At 32.9% G+C, this 15,605-nt stretch overlaps 1 long non-coding RNA gene across 1 annotated transcript; it reads right to left on the reverse strand.

The window, feature by feature from the left end:
* Positions 1–276: 276 nt before the first annotated feature.
* On the reverse strand, positions 277–9,823 carry LOC143056931 (uncharacterized). Its single transcript, XR_012972570.1, has 5 exons — positions 9,718–9,823; positions 8,219–8,922; positions 4,976–5,066; positions 2,261–2,284; positions 277–1,466 (listed from the first exon to the last, which is right to left on the reverse strand). It is a non-coding gene; the product is annotated as an uncharacterized LOC143056931 (long non-coding RNA).
* Positions 9,824–15,605: the final 5,782 nt, after the last annotated feature.

Genomic DNA, 15,605 nt, shown 5'->3' on the forward strand with positions numbered 1-15,605 from the left:
TTTTGCAAATCTTTGGATGAAACTTAACAAAATCAGCATTTTTTCCAAAAAGTGTTAAACCATTTACAAGACATGAGTACACTTTTGGGTTCAGATCCCCAATATTTTGGAAGAAAAACTGAATTATTTCGTCGCGTCTATGTCTCAACGCCACAGTTTCTAAATAAAATCCAACTCTTGTACACCATGTACACGTTGTATCATCAATTGAAACCATGCTGATTAGTTTTTTTGTAAGCGGTTGATAATCAATGAAAAGAAAAACCGCATGGTCACTTAGTAAATCTTTGTATCCTTTTGGTCTAATGTATTCTAGCAAGAAACCTAATTCACAGAATGACAAAACATCGACGTCATCGCCATATGATACTAATATCGCCTCTTGGATGGTGTAGTGCTGAAGAATGTAGACATCAGAAACTTTAATCTCTTGGGTTGGCTTCGATCTGATATTGAAGACTTTTTTGTGAAGTATGTGCCTTCTAATGTACGGACAGCTTCTCTCAATAAAGACATTTTAATCGTATGACTATCTTCAAAGTATGATAATATGTTTTTAAAACACGTTTCATCAATATAATCTACATCAATTGAGTTTTTCATTGCAGCATATACTAAGACACAATATTGGTATTGCACTAGCTTATTATCAAAGCCTTTTATTTTAAAATCCATTATTTCATTTACTAATGATTTGGATGCATGAGTAAAATAGAAACTTCCCTGTTTTGTTAAGTTTTTGTTGCTACAAAACAAATGGCATGCTTGTGGAAAACCAATTTGCATTTCATATTTACCAGAACATATATCATTAAACAATGATACACATAGCTGTATTGCGTTCTCGTTTGTTTCAACAACTTCTGCAATGCATCGTTCAATTGCCACGGGTGGTAAATTGAAAATTGGAGAATAATTCACCTGCTTACATTTACACAAAGAAATGTCGTGTTTTTTCATATGGTTTGACAAAATCTTTGCACGGCAGCCCCATTGTCGTTTTGTATCAATATTAATTAAAACATCTTTTTCGAAAAATTTGTGCTTTTCAATTAAATTTCTATTAGTTTCGTCATCACCTCGTATAGTTATTATTAATTTTGATTTACATGATTCGCGTTTGATACATGCATATAGTACATCAAGTATGCCCCTATGTAGATCTTCGTTGAAATTAATGTTCGACCTACCAAATAGATCTTCTACTATTACAATAGTTTGATCATTAAAATTAATCAGATCTCTATTTTGCGTTATTTCATCGTTTACAAAAATCATTGGTGTAAACATATATTCTTGGTACATCATAGCTATCTGAAGACTTGTTTTAGACTTGCCACCTCCTGCTTTTGCAAACATCACCAGTATCTTGTATTTTTCAAGAATTTCGTAGCATATTTTTACATCTTCGGTTATAGCATACGTGACATCTTTAGAGTGTTCCAATAAGCGAGCTTCCGTTTGTGCTGAAAGTACGAAAACGACTTAAAATATTACAATTTGAATTTATCGTTATGCGGTATATAATACATGATATGCAATTCACAATCAATTATAAGAAGGTTTTAAGCTGTTTGATTATACATATTGGATATTTTTTTTAATGAAGTCAAAAGCACATAAAGGGATATTGTTGAAATAGTACATGCTATTGTGTGTTTTTTTCTAATTGTACATAATTGTGAACATATTTTTAGGTATTATACAACTCCGCGATACTTGTGATAGAAAAATAGGTAATATCGAAAAAAAACCAACATTCATTACTTAAGTTCAATTATACATAAACAAAAAGACTGAAGAATAAAAAAACACAACATTAAAAGTATTTTGAAGTTGGCAATTTTCTGTCAACAATTTTAGTATTCAAATACAATACGTATGCATAATTTAGAAATATTCCTAAACAGCTGTTTATAAAAAAAATAACTATACTTGTGTTAACTATAGAGTTGAAACGAATACATAATTTTTATCAGTTAAAAATTCAAGCTAATTTTGTAAATAAAATTGATTTTCATAAACTGCTCACGAGTGTATAATACTAAAATTTGAATTACAATTTATACTTCTTTTTCCTTTTTTCTTCTTTTTTATCAAATGTCAGTATTTCTACAATAACTTTAGTAGTCTAATGGGTATTCCTACCACATCTCCTTATTTTCTTATAAGTAAAAATAAAGTATCGATAAGCTGCAGTATTAAGTTAAGTAACAGTGATTTTCATCCTCACAAATATAATTTTTTGAACAAAACTTACCTATTATATTGGTTTTCCTGTATCCTGAGAAAACATAATGATTTATAGGATAATGTTATAATGTAGAAATTGGTTGTACATCAAAACAACAGATTTAATTGGAGATTTATTACTGTGCTTCTTATTTGGCCCCTTGGATTCAAAAATTAATTAAAAAGTGCTATAAATCTACCAAATAACAACATTGAGATGTGCATAAGACATTCATTTGTCGGACATTTTAAGGGGAGGTAACTTTGAAGTAGTGCATTTTCTGAAGAAATCTACATGGAATTTTGCTATGTTGTATTTTTGCAGGAAAAAAAACCCCGCATGGTGATAATTTTCTCTTCAAGCTATCTTCTTGTACTTTATTTTACAATTCTATCAGTTAGTTTAGCTTCTAATCACATAATGATGTATTCCCCTGTATAATCCATACAAAATGTGTCATTTTGTCACACCTGTAGATTAAGAAAATGTGCGGTGACCAACATTTTTTATTATATTTTTGAACATATATCAATATATACTACGTTTTGGCAAAGCATGAACACATTTTTAATTTAGACTCATATACCACATTTCGTGTCTACTCACGTCGATTCAAGTAGTTCATGTGAAAGATTGGAACCGATTTAGTCATTAATGACGCTCAAATTCAAGCTTTATATGCAAAATCTTTCAAAAATGCCATAATATGTCACATTTCAAATGGTTTTTGTCAAAAATGAAAGGGACTGCATCCGTGTTCACTCTCCGCCTATATATGTTATGTACAAGATAGTTTTTTGGGCCGGAAATATGGAGGTTTTTGGTGCAAAGCATTGTATAAACAATCTGTATATTGAGATGACTTTAGTTGGTTCAATCCTATTAGTTATGATGATGCTGAAAACTTAATTGTGCAGTTGATGAAATCGAATATCATTGAAGTGCAGTTAATGAAATGGAATATCATGTTATTCATTTCCAAGACTTGATTTTGAAACTCGTGACTTATCAAAGTTGCATCTACTGACAAAATATGTGTATTCCTCATCTCAGATACGGACTTAAACGCAGCCTTTCACCTCATTTACTCATCCATGAATTTTATGTCAAGATGACATATTTTTTAGGACCCTCGATTCTAACTATAACAGACGCATCTACTGACAAAATATCTTTCTCTCAGATATGGACTCTAACGCAAACATTAATCATTAGCGCCTTTGTGCAATGTTGGTCAAGATTATCTTACTTTTATCAGGACCCCATGATTATTCAAGACGCATCTATGAACAAAGTCTCAAGAACTAAGACTTATACTTCCACAGATAGACGAACTTTAACTTTGTGACTGACAAATGAAACACTTTATCCCTTTCCCAATTTCGTTTGACAAAAACATATAAAAATCTACAAGCAATTAAATGTCAAAATATACCTCTCGGTAAAGGTTGAGAAACCCTAAACATAATGGTTTCACTTCTATTCGGTTTTAGTGAAATTAAAAAGTAGCAACAAACAGTCATAACTACAGGAATGAAGATATTTAACCAATAATTCTGCTCAACCGGTGAGAAGGACCAACTGAAACCTACTATGAGAAATATTGATCAACGTTGAATGCCTCATGAATATGAACAAAAACAATACAAACTTTCCATATTTTGGTTTTACCACGTATTGATATTAATTTTGTCTCGTGTACATTTACTCAATATCCCTTCATATTTTTATTGGGTATACCATGTATACTACAGATTAAAAAACTGCTACATACAAGTTAAAATCATAAAGCTTCAGACAGTATAGAAAATTGCTCTATTCGTCACAACTGACAAATCCTTAAAAAAATGTTTTCATTTCAATCTGTTTGGTTGCAGTAAAACGGCATAGTATTAACAAACACCAAGTGAATATTTGAGAGGTTTGAAATCACTTTCAGTTGTAGAAATATGTTATCTATAAAAACTTCCGAGATCGTTACGTTGAAAGTAAAGATATCAATCTTTATTATGATTATTTTTTCTAAATGATGAAAACTTTATATATATAATAATCATAATAATCATAATAGAATATACAACAACTATTTTGATAAAAAAAAAACAACCTCAAGCTATCAATCATTTACCATGTTCCGACGACGAGTTCTTGTAAGAACTTGGTACCTTGAGTTTTCATTTCTAAAAATAACCTGGCTTGGTAAATCCCCAAATCCGGGTCACGCGTTCTGTGCATAATAAATGAACAATCCTTGTAATAAATATTTGACATCTTCTTATATCAAAATTTATAAAAAAAAATGTATTTATTTCATATACCGCAGAAAATAGAAATATAGATCCGCAGAATCTCATGTGACAATCTAAAACCCATATCATATAATGGACCGTCTTAGTGTCGGCCCATACTTATCATCAAATACAACTTGCATGTAAATATTAAGAATGAACACAAATGCGGTCACTTCCATTTAAGACGGAAACCGTCAAAAATTCAAGTCAAATGCTAAAATTATTGTGAAGATTTCAGTAATTTAGCATAACTTAATGATGCAAGTACCCGATATATGTGCAATGTATTGTAAAAAAAACAACCCATATTTATTTAACATTAGTATTCTACTTTCCAATAAATAGCTAAAAGTTTACATGCTTACAAATTTGTAAAACTGTTATATTTTGGGGCCTAAAAGGGGTCTTACTTGACATACTCGTTTTACCTTAACTTCAAATATGTACCTACCCACTTCATTTACTTTTCCTTCGATAGTGTCAATTCGACAATTTAATTTTGCATCTTGAACGACCAGTTGTTGTTGTAAGTCATCAATTTTCTAAAATGCAATCAACAAATTATTTATCTTATTGGATCTATGTTGACAACGGATATTCTTATACGAAATAAGGAAATGATTTGTTGTGATTGCCAATGATACAACTATCAAAAAGTCCAGATGAATTTGATTTAAGCATTAATTGGTGACTGCACGATCTTTTAAAACAATAGAAACGGGGGAAAAGCTGCCTGAATTATGACGCAATTTGATTTATATACACAAGCATTTCGATTAGAAATCGTGTTTCCATAAAAGGTAACTGTAATGCCCGCGTCACACTGTCCCGATTTTTACGCCGATGGCAACACGATAATGGAAATTTTCAAAATCGGGACTGATCGTATCTAGATCGGGCTATTCGTAGTGCCATCTTTAACCATCGTAGAACCAGCGGCCACTTTTTCTAGCCTTCGGGGACAACTTCGGGAAGGGTTATAAATTTTTTAACATGTTAAAAAATCCCCGAAGGTGCGTCCGATGTTGAGGGTTCGTATTGAGTTCGTATCACCATCCTCACCATCGTAATGTCACCGGGAATGCATCTTTGCACATCGTATTGCATTCGTGTTACCATCGTTTCCATCGGGCAGTTTTGACATTACGATGTCTACATGAATGAATCACGAAGATACCCGAAGGTCTTACGATGGCAACACGACTTCGTGAAGACCTCGTAATCCCGTCGTGTTGCCATCGAATAAAAGTACGAAGGCGACAAGATGGAACTACGACGGCAATAAATCCAGCTAAATGTAAGTTAATTTTCGCGCTAAAATACATTTAAAGTGCCATGCGCGATATGCACTGGTCAGTCTAATACGACAGTTAAGAAACATGGAGCTCATATCATATGATTCTATGAGAACGAGAAAGGCGACAGAGTTGTTTCTATTAATTCAAATGGAACAAGAAGAGCAGCTATTACAGGCTCAGGATTTACTTTTACAAGTAAAATATTATTTTTTGTCAATTTTTCATATCAAGTAACATAATGAAAATCATAAACGCGCCTCGTACACCAACACTGCAGGTACACGTATATAGGAAAACCAACTTTTTCCTCATTATTCTGATTTTTTATGTATCGTCTGAGTTGTTGTCAAACGAATGTTTACTCCATAACCATTTTGTTTTCTATATGTCATATTTTGCCGCATTTGTTGCTTTCCCCACATCCTTCTTTTTGTCTATATTATTATGATATTCTCCTGGAAAGAACTCTTTTTGAATAAAAGGAAAATAAATCAACGAACCCATTACCTTACCTTTAAGATAGATCAGTAAACATGGGCATAATTATGGGTGATTATTCAGACTAGTGCACACATTTTACAGTTCAAACAAGACAATGCCGAGCGTGGCATCCCCTCGTATGTAACATATTGGGGACAAATATGGACACAATATTTGTATATGACACATGTAGAAAATGGTAAATTGAATATGCATATTTGATACATTAACTATGTTTTTAGAAATCAACCAAAACATTCAGATTGATTGATTGTTGGTTGCTTAACGTCCAGTGGCAAATATTTCATGCATATTCAGGACGAGAACAAGTTCACAATAAATACAATAGGTAGGTTGATACAATAGAGGCCATCTGGTATGATGGTCGGGGAAATTTGGACGGCCACTGGAAAATGAGGGTATATTGGATAGGGACAGAAATTTTGCCTTGCAACAGGCCACCTACGGACCCCTCAAAGAGTTGTTGCAAAGGGTTCTTAACGTGCAAAGAGCGTGGCACTCTCTTTACACGAGGCATTCAGTAACTGGAAATACCTTTAATATTGTCTTTAGAACCAGCAGGTAAAAAAATGAGCAACCAATTTCCTGTGTATTATGCTATTTCAAGGAGAAAAAACAAGTCCATCTGCATGACCTTGACCTTTGGCCTTAAACGTAAACAATGTCAGATCATTACAAGGAGGAACAATATACCAAATGTGGTTAAAATCTTTTGAAGCATATTGGTTTCAGATAGTCCACAAGGGTGATATTGCCTTGTATTACAACTGCCACTGTGACCTTGACCTTTGAACTTTAAAGTCAATAGCGCTTAAGATATTCTTAACGAGTAACACCATACCTAGTTTTGAGCATTTTGGTTCTAGAGTGTCCATAACAATTTTATCTATACACGCAACTTACATGTAGTATGCGAGGGGATAATAAACTAAGTTTTATAAGAATTAGACAAAAAAATCGATTTCCCGCCATGCATGGCAGACTTGTACAGAAACGATATGTTATCGAAATTCTGTTCGTATCTTTTAGACATCGTATGGCCATCGCGCCATCATCGTAATCCATCGTGTAGCCTTCGTGATCCATCGTGTAGGCTTCGGCTGAGATATGAAGCTTAAATACCCGTCTTCGGTTAACCTTCGTATGTCCATCTTTTGCTATCGTATATAATTTCGGCACCATCGTATAGACTTCGTTATTCATCGTACTTGCTTCGGTTACTTATTGGTATTTTAACGAGATCGGGACCAACTTCGTACGAACTTACAATTTTCGCATTCGGGTGTCCATCGTATATAAAAATCGGGACAGTGTGACGCGGGCATAAAGCAAAACTGAAGAAGAAGATATATTCGACAGTAAGATGAAAACACATAGACGCGAATATTCTACACAATATGTCAAACTTTCGTTCGTGATCTTAATCAGCTGTGAGTAAATAACAGAAACGGAAATTACTGTCATAAACACCAAATTATCCGAAAAGAAAAGCGCTATGATAGTAACATGAGTGAATAAGTCAGCCAATAATACGTTGCTTCAGTGTTTTTATAAGTATGGAACATCGAATGGCTATTGTGGCGTATAGGGTACCTGATAATTAATAAAAAACATAAATACATGTAAGTAGATATTTTTTTGACTGAATTAAAAATATTTTGAAATTAATCTTCTGTTTTGTATGCTGTTGTTTATCTTTCGATCTTTTCTATTTTTGCCATCGTGTTGTCATTTCAATTTCAACTTATGAGTTTGAATGTCCCTTTATAGTTTATTTCGCCTCTCTTTCGAATGAGTTCACCATCTGATATGGTATATTCATTCAGCTTTTGGCATTCATTTGCAATTGATTGAACGATTTAAAGTAGATATAACAGATTAATTTTTACTGATACCTCTTCAATGTGATTTTCGTGTAAACTCTGCTCAAGCAATGTAATTTGGTATTTCTTGAGAATAGTCTCGTCCAAATGTCTCTGAGAAGCATCATTCAATTTTTGTCTCATACCATTCTCAATATTACAGAATCGAGCAATACGTAGAATTACTCCTTCCACATCAGTTTTGTACTTTGCGTATTCAGAATCTGAACATTTTGCTTCTTGTGCATGGCCATACAGTGTGTTTCTATATTTAACAAGATCTTCTACATCTTGCTTTAGGGTAGAATTTGTTTGGCAGTTATTTGCAAAGTTCACCAACAAGCAGCGTAGTAAGGTGATGTCAAGATTAGCAATTGCCAAATATTTTTTGGCAGGACGACAACAATGTTGAGGCGTCGTAGATAAATTTGGATTGTGTCCAAGCATGGTTGGTCCGCTTTTGTCGAGCAGTACATCCAACTGTCCTGGATACATAATCCTATTTGGATTTGCCTGTACAAGCCGTCCACCAGTACACTGACAACAAGGGATTCTATTGTAACAAAGGTGATATAATTCATGGTGATGTATGTTAATGAAATCTTCAAAGGTAATAGAAGTGGTTGATAAATCATTGTCCAAAACTGCTGATAGTGATTCCGTTCCATGATCGACTATTACGGTTGCAATTCTGTAAAAATTCTCTCGTTCTTTTTGAGTCATAATGAAAGCTCAGCCTAATAAGAAAATAATACGAATTACTAGCAATCCGCATTGATCAGCTTGAAACATTTGATATAAATAATACGACTACTGCATTGTACACATGTTACCAATGATATGATATTCTTAATTGTAATGCCAAATTAGAGTTTTGACCCAAATTTTACTGTCCACTGAACATAGAAAATGATAGTGCGAGTGGGACATCCGTGTACTATGGACACATGATGGTCCTTATTAATATTGTTTATACTGCTTTTGTTGAAAAGATCAATTATTATTATAAGTTAAATGATTTTATTACATGTGCTCATATTTGTTAAGTAAACCTATATTATAAGAAATTTTCTTTAAAAAAAATAGAAACCCAATATGGTAATTCAAATATGTAAAGTGGAATAACGTACGCTACAAACAATACACACGTTTGATGATACGCATTCCAATTGTTAATCAACTGCAAGTCGGTGATTTTAGTTGATTTTAAGATACAAAACGATAGGGAATACTAATTAAAAAAAGTTACACAAAAATAATTGAAACAAATCTACAAAAGAACACTCTCGTTAATTTGTTATTATACATTCCAATCCACTTTGATGGTAAACTGCTACCGATCTGCATTTAGGGTACTTTGTATATGTTACGTTCTATGTAGACCAGTTATTATACATGGAGTTGTTTATAAAGAAAAGAGATAAGAATACACAAGATACAGAAAACCTGTCTTAAACAAAACACGATATATTTTCGTAAATACCAAGTCTATAAAATGCTTAATTCAAAATAGTAAAGACTTAACTTTTTACCTGTTTATCTGTATTCCCTTTTTTGTCATAAGTGACCACTTATAATTTCATTTCTGTCGAAATATGTAGATATCACGTGTCCAGAGTGCCTGTGTTTCACTGACGCAATTTCACAACTCGCTGCATTTGAAAATTCTCTTTTGTCATAAGAACAATAAGTATGCAATTCAAATATTAATAATTAGTTAAATAGGACTGTCATGCTCAAGCTTTTTAGATTTTTACAAGCTATGGTATTTAAAACAAAGGATAAGAAATAATCGATATGAAATGAAACTGTTTCCCTTTAAAAGTGCTGAATTACAATAATGTACATTTGATATATCATTACATTTCTTCAAATATATATGCTTTATAATTGTTGTGTTAAATACCCGAGAGTTTAAATATATGTATTTAATTAGCTGAAGACTTGTTTGTGTTCTTTAATTGTTTTTCTCTACACAATAATGTGAAGAAGGATTCGATCCACTAGAATGCTTGAATCAAAAAGGTTATTAAGGCCAAATAAAGAACGGAGTTAAGCAAATAAGAGCTGTTTTTTAATTAAATTTTCTATTGAGCTATCTCCGTGTGCATTTTACCCTCGAATGTAGACAACAGCTTGATGAGACTTACTTTTTTTTTAAAGAAAGAGCAACAGGCTGAAAGCATACAAATACACTGTATAATGTAAATGGAATTCTTGTAATGACAAAAAAAGGCCGTACATAAATATTAAATTAACAAGATATGTTTTTCTGTTCTTTTTTTTGTGTCAATATGTTTATATATTAACAATTAACGAATACAATAAGTCATCGACCATGTGTTCTTGAAATTAACATGAACATCTATTCCGGTCTATCTGAAATATGGATAGCTCTCATACGAATAATATCACACTGAAAAAAAAAACCGACAGTCAAAGATATAATGATGATCTTTAAAAATATAGTGACAACAAGAACGACAAACGTAAATCTGAAAGTATTTGTAAACACAAATGGTGTTACTTATTTTTAAACGGAGAACCCAAACAAAAGTATAATAATTAAGAACATAACAAATACATAGTTTGTTTTGATAACGCTTTGTTAACATAGCTGAATTAAATAAGGAAATCTTGGGAAACAAACAATGTGGGGAAAATCAAGTAAATAAAACACAAAAATGTAGAAAGAAAATTATCAGGTACATATACGGTGACAAAGGTGTAGCACATATTTAATCATATTTAATCTCAGAATCAGAGGGACTCTTTATACTCTTATGGGAAGGACGGGGTCTTGCCATTGATTATCCCTTTTGTAGTTTCTCTGATGCGTTTCTATCCCTTTTCTCACTTTGACCTAAAAAAATGATGATTCTTATTTTTTTTTATCGTTTCCATGATAAGTATCAACTTGCAACCCAGCTCGACACAAACTTTCATGTTCACTATGTACTTAAGTTTATCGATTTATCGAGTATACACCACTGGGTCGATGCCACTGCAGATGTACGTTTCTTCCCCGAGGGTATCACCAGCCTAGTAGTCAACACTTCGGTGTTGACATGAACATCAATAATGTGGTCATTTTTATAAATTTCCTGTTTACAAAACTATGAATTTTTCGAAAAACTAAGGATTTTCTTATCCCAGGCATAGATTACCTTAGCTGTATTTGGCACAACTTTTTTGGAATTTTGGATCCTCAATGGTCTTCAACTTTGTACTTGTTTGGCTTTATAAATATTTTGATGTGAGCGTCACTGATGAGTCTTATCTAGACGAAACGCGCGTCTGGCGTACTAAATTATAATCCTTGTACCTTTGATAATTATTTATAGTTTTGATTTGGTATTTAAGTGAAAGACATGTATTAATTGAAATCCTTGCTATTATACAGTGACAGAAATTGAGACCTTTTTGATGGAAACAGTTACTTAAATCAAAGGCTAGTTGTTATTCATAACACAAAGAAGCATTTAAGTCGATTATTTTAACAATTTCCTAAAGACACAAGAAAGAAAATACTTTAGCCTCAATAACCACAGTATGACTTAAATGATGTTCTTTTAGTTTTCAAAATTAATCACAAAAAGTTAAGCAACTTTGGCAACAATTGCTCGAAACGGTCGAGCCTCCTTTGCGCAGCTATTTGCGTTCTCCTAAATTTATTATGATATATGTGTTTATATGGAAGTTGTTATACATAGCGTTATCAACATCAATATTGATTAAAGAATGTAGCTATTTCTAGATATTCCCATTGTACGGTGGAATGGTGTGCTATTGTTCAAAATTTTCGGAAGATTGTATTTTAGCTAGTGAAATATATATGGTAAGTAAGAATGAACAGTTGAAAAATGTACAATCTCTTACCAGGAAAACTTATAGACATATAATTATGTATATGGTCTTGAAAAAGACAATAGAGTTCAATAGTATTTTGAAACGTCGTTCATGTGTTAATAGTCCATCAGCTAGTTTTCAAAAGCGCTCTAGTTAAGGAGTTTGTGTTACACCCCAGGGTACCGCGATTTTTTTTGATAGAATTCAACTTCAGTATCTTATTAATAAAATACAAGGTGTTAGACCAAAAAAAAAGTGTCCAAAAGAGGTTTCAAAACGTCCCTTACAATGGTCCCCTTATTTAGCTATCACGACTAAGTAATTTTTAATTAAAATTTTTAATATAAAGCGATTGAAACAAAATAAAGTATAGGTTAAAACAACTAAAACAGATATAAAACTATCATATTTAATGTAAAACTAAAGATTTTTTGTTTTAAAAAAGTGTGTATTTACATTACAAACAATCCGATTTTTTTGGGTTAAAATTAAGGCATATTTTCTCATTTCATGAAGAAATTCGTAATACAATTGTCCGTTTTTGTGAATTAAACTTTAAAATTGACCAGTATGCAATGTTTAAACTATTTGCAGTATGTATTTATCGTCTAAAATATGAATTATTCAATAAAACATATGTACGTGCAAATACTCGTAAAATACCGGAAATCATCAAATTACGTATACCGTCTTCGATTCAGTCGACAATATATTCATACCTGAGTGCACACATACGCACTTTAAACTCATCAATTTGCAACTGAAAACAAACATTTAATTGTCGATTATGTTGTTTTTGTGAGACAAATTATTTTATAAAGTAAATGTGTAACAAAATATTTATGAAAAATTACAAATTAAAGTAAATTTTTTGCGTTTTGAAAAGGTGCACTCTATCGAACTCAATAAAGGTGTGCTTATTTACATTTTGTGTTTTAGCTATGTGGTGATTGAGTGAACGTAGGTCAAATAGTCAGTTGGGGAATTTGTTAAGACTTTTTACTTTCTTTGGCACACAATTATGTCGATTTGGCATACCATCTGGTTATTATTTATTTGCTTTTCGTAATATATACATTGTTTCTCATTTGATAGTGCTTTTTATCATTTTTCTTTCCTTCTTGATTGGATGTATTGCTTCACTATTGTTTTATAAATTTTGTACATATTGTCACACTACATGTGCTTTTATAGCAGTCATTGGGAAACGGTTTAGCGATGCAGGGCTGGGCGATCTCATGTTGGAGTCTGGAGTTATTGGGTCAGGTTCTTTGACTGGTGTATTTGAAGGTAAACATTATAATCGAGCGCTGCGATTGCTCAAAATTGTTTTTTAAGCTTTAAAACGATTATGTTGGGAAGCATTTGGCTCTTGGCTTAATTCATATGATGAGAATGAATTTTTCGATCCTAATTTTCAGCATCTGTTCTGTCAATCTTAGCTCAAATCAGACAAAATTTAACAGAAAACAACTTAAAAACCTTGTTAATTTCACCTTATGTTGTTAACTATTTGAGGCCTTTAGTGTATATTGTAATCTAAGTGAGGGACTAATGAAAAAGTTCTGGAATTCTTACATAGAAATGGTCGAACTTTTATTGGCATTTATAAAAGCAACAAGGGAAGGTAATTGGGAACTTCATTTGGCATGTGTTGAAAAAATGTTACCATGGTTTTTCGCATATGACGTCAAAAATATTCCCGATATATGTCAGTCTATTTGCTTCATATGCAAAATCTGCCAAATACATATCCTGATGCCCATGTATATCTTTCATCTGGTGGTTTTTGTGTTCAGAGAAGCTCTCATGGATTTTCTAGATCTCCAGTTGACAAAAATATCGAGCAAACGTTAAACAGAAATACCAAAACAAGAGATGGCGTTGTTGGTTTCAGTTTGAATAAAGGTTCTGTTAAATGTTGGTTGCTAAATGCACACGAAAGAGCTTCAATATCATCAAAATGTCGAGATTTGGCATGAATAGTTAATCCTGAAACATCCACACAAACAGAACTTGACAAAACTCGAATGAAATGAGATGAAACTGACGTTTTGAAATTGGTTCAAACACTGCAAAGGTGGACAAACCCATTTGAGACATCTGAGCAGCTATCAGGCTTGTCCTCGGGCACTGTTTCTTCTTCTGAATTAATGTGCGACGCCTATAAAAAGGGAAAGTTGGCTTTAGACAATTTCATCAGTGAACGGCTTGTTCAAAAGTCAATCGGCATTTTCAAACCAATTAAAAGACAATCATTACTTACATTTTCAAGAAAGGAAATAAAAGGTAAGCAGTTAATAACTGATACATGTATATGAACAACAACACATTGAAAGTAGATATAGAGTAATAGCCCAGACAAGACAGTTGGATATGCGACAGGTCCTCAAGTTTGAATTATGTCCTCTTCCATAGTCTCTTGCAAACGTTGATGGTACACTAGTAAAGACAAATAAATCTGTCCTTGCTGGTCTTTTAGAAAAGGGCGTTGAACAAATGCAAGCTATTCCTGAGCATGTGGATATTTGATGGCATGGCAGTCATTCAATCCATCACAAGGATACCAAGTACTTTTTCTGATTTGGCAAATGTTGTTTTTAAAACCATCCTTTCAGTTTCAAAAAGAGCTCCCCGCATTGATTTTGTCACTGATCAGTATCCCACAATATCCATAAAAAAATTAGAAGGGGATCGCAGGTCCTTGGGAGGGCAAATCATAACAATAATTTCGAGACCATCACAATCGTGTCCTCGGCAATTGAAGAAATTGTTGTCAGTTGGTAGAAACAAAGTTGCTTTTGTTAAATTCTTGTGTCGGAATGGAGTAAACAATCCTATAGATTTTATACACTTGAAGGAATTGATTTATTTGTATCACTGTTGAAAATGAAATAGTGACAATTGTAAAATGCACTGAGCTTCTAAGCAAACAGGAAGAAGCCGACACAAAAATGTTTCTTCATGAAAAACACGCAGCTGACAAAGGTTGCGATTCAATTGTAATAAAATCAATCTGATGTGGAAGTATTGGCCTGCTATTTTCAGAATCGCATCAGTTCAAATATTATTCTTCTGATAGGTACGTCTTCCAAATGCAGATTATTAAATGTGCAATCAATGTGCGCAAAATTTGGGGAGAATGTTTGTAGAGCACTGACAGGATTTCACGCCTTTAGTGGTTGTGATTCAGTTAGTGCTTTGTCTGGTAAGGGAAAAAGCAAAGCATTTGGCGTTTTGAATCATTCATTGTCATCTACTGACCCAACAAAAGATGCAATGTTAAAGCACATCAAACGATTCACATTCAGGCAAAGATTTGGAAATCTACTCTATAACACAACACTGTTCCATCGCCAAACAACCATGATTGGATTGTTAAGAACGATTTGATCAGCATCAATTGGCTAGACCAACCGCCAGCGTTAGATGCTTTATGGATACTGATAACCTGTTCATGTATAGCTGCGCTGGTTGTGCCACCAAAAGATGTTCATGTATTCGACAAGGTTTATCCTGTACAGATGGCTGCAAATATACAAGTGATTGTAGCAACAAGAATAATCAAATC

This window comes from Mytilus galloprovincialis, chromosome 13 (genome assembly GCF_965363235.1).
Source record: "Mytilus galloprovincialis chromosome 13, xbMytGall1.hap1.1, whole genome shotgun sequence".
Classification (NCBI taxonomy): Eukaryota; Metazoa; Mollusca; class Bivalvia; order Mytilida; family Mytilidae; genus Mytilus; species Mytilus galloprovincialis.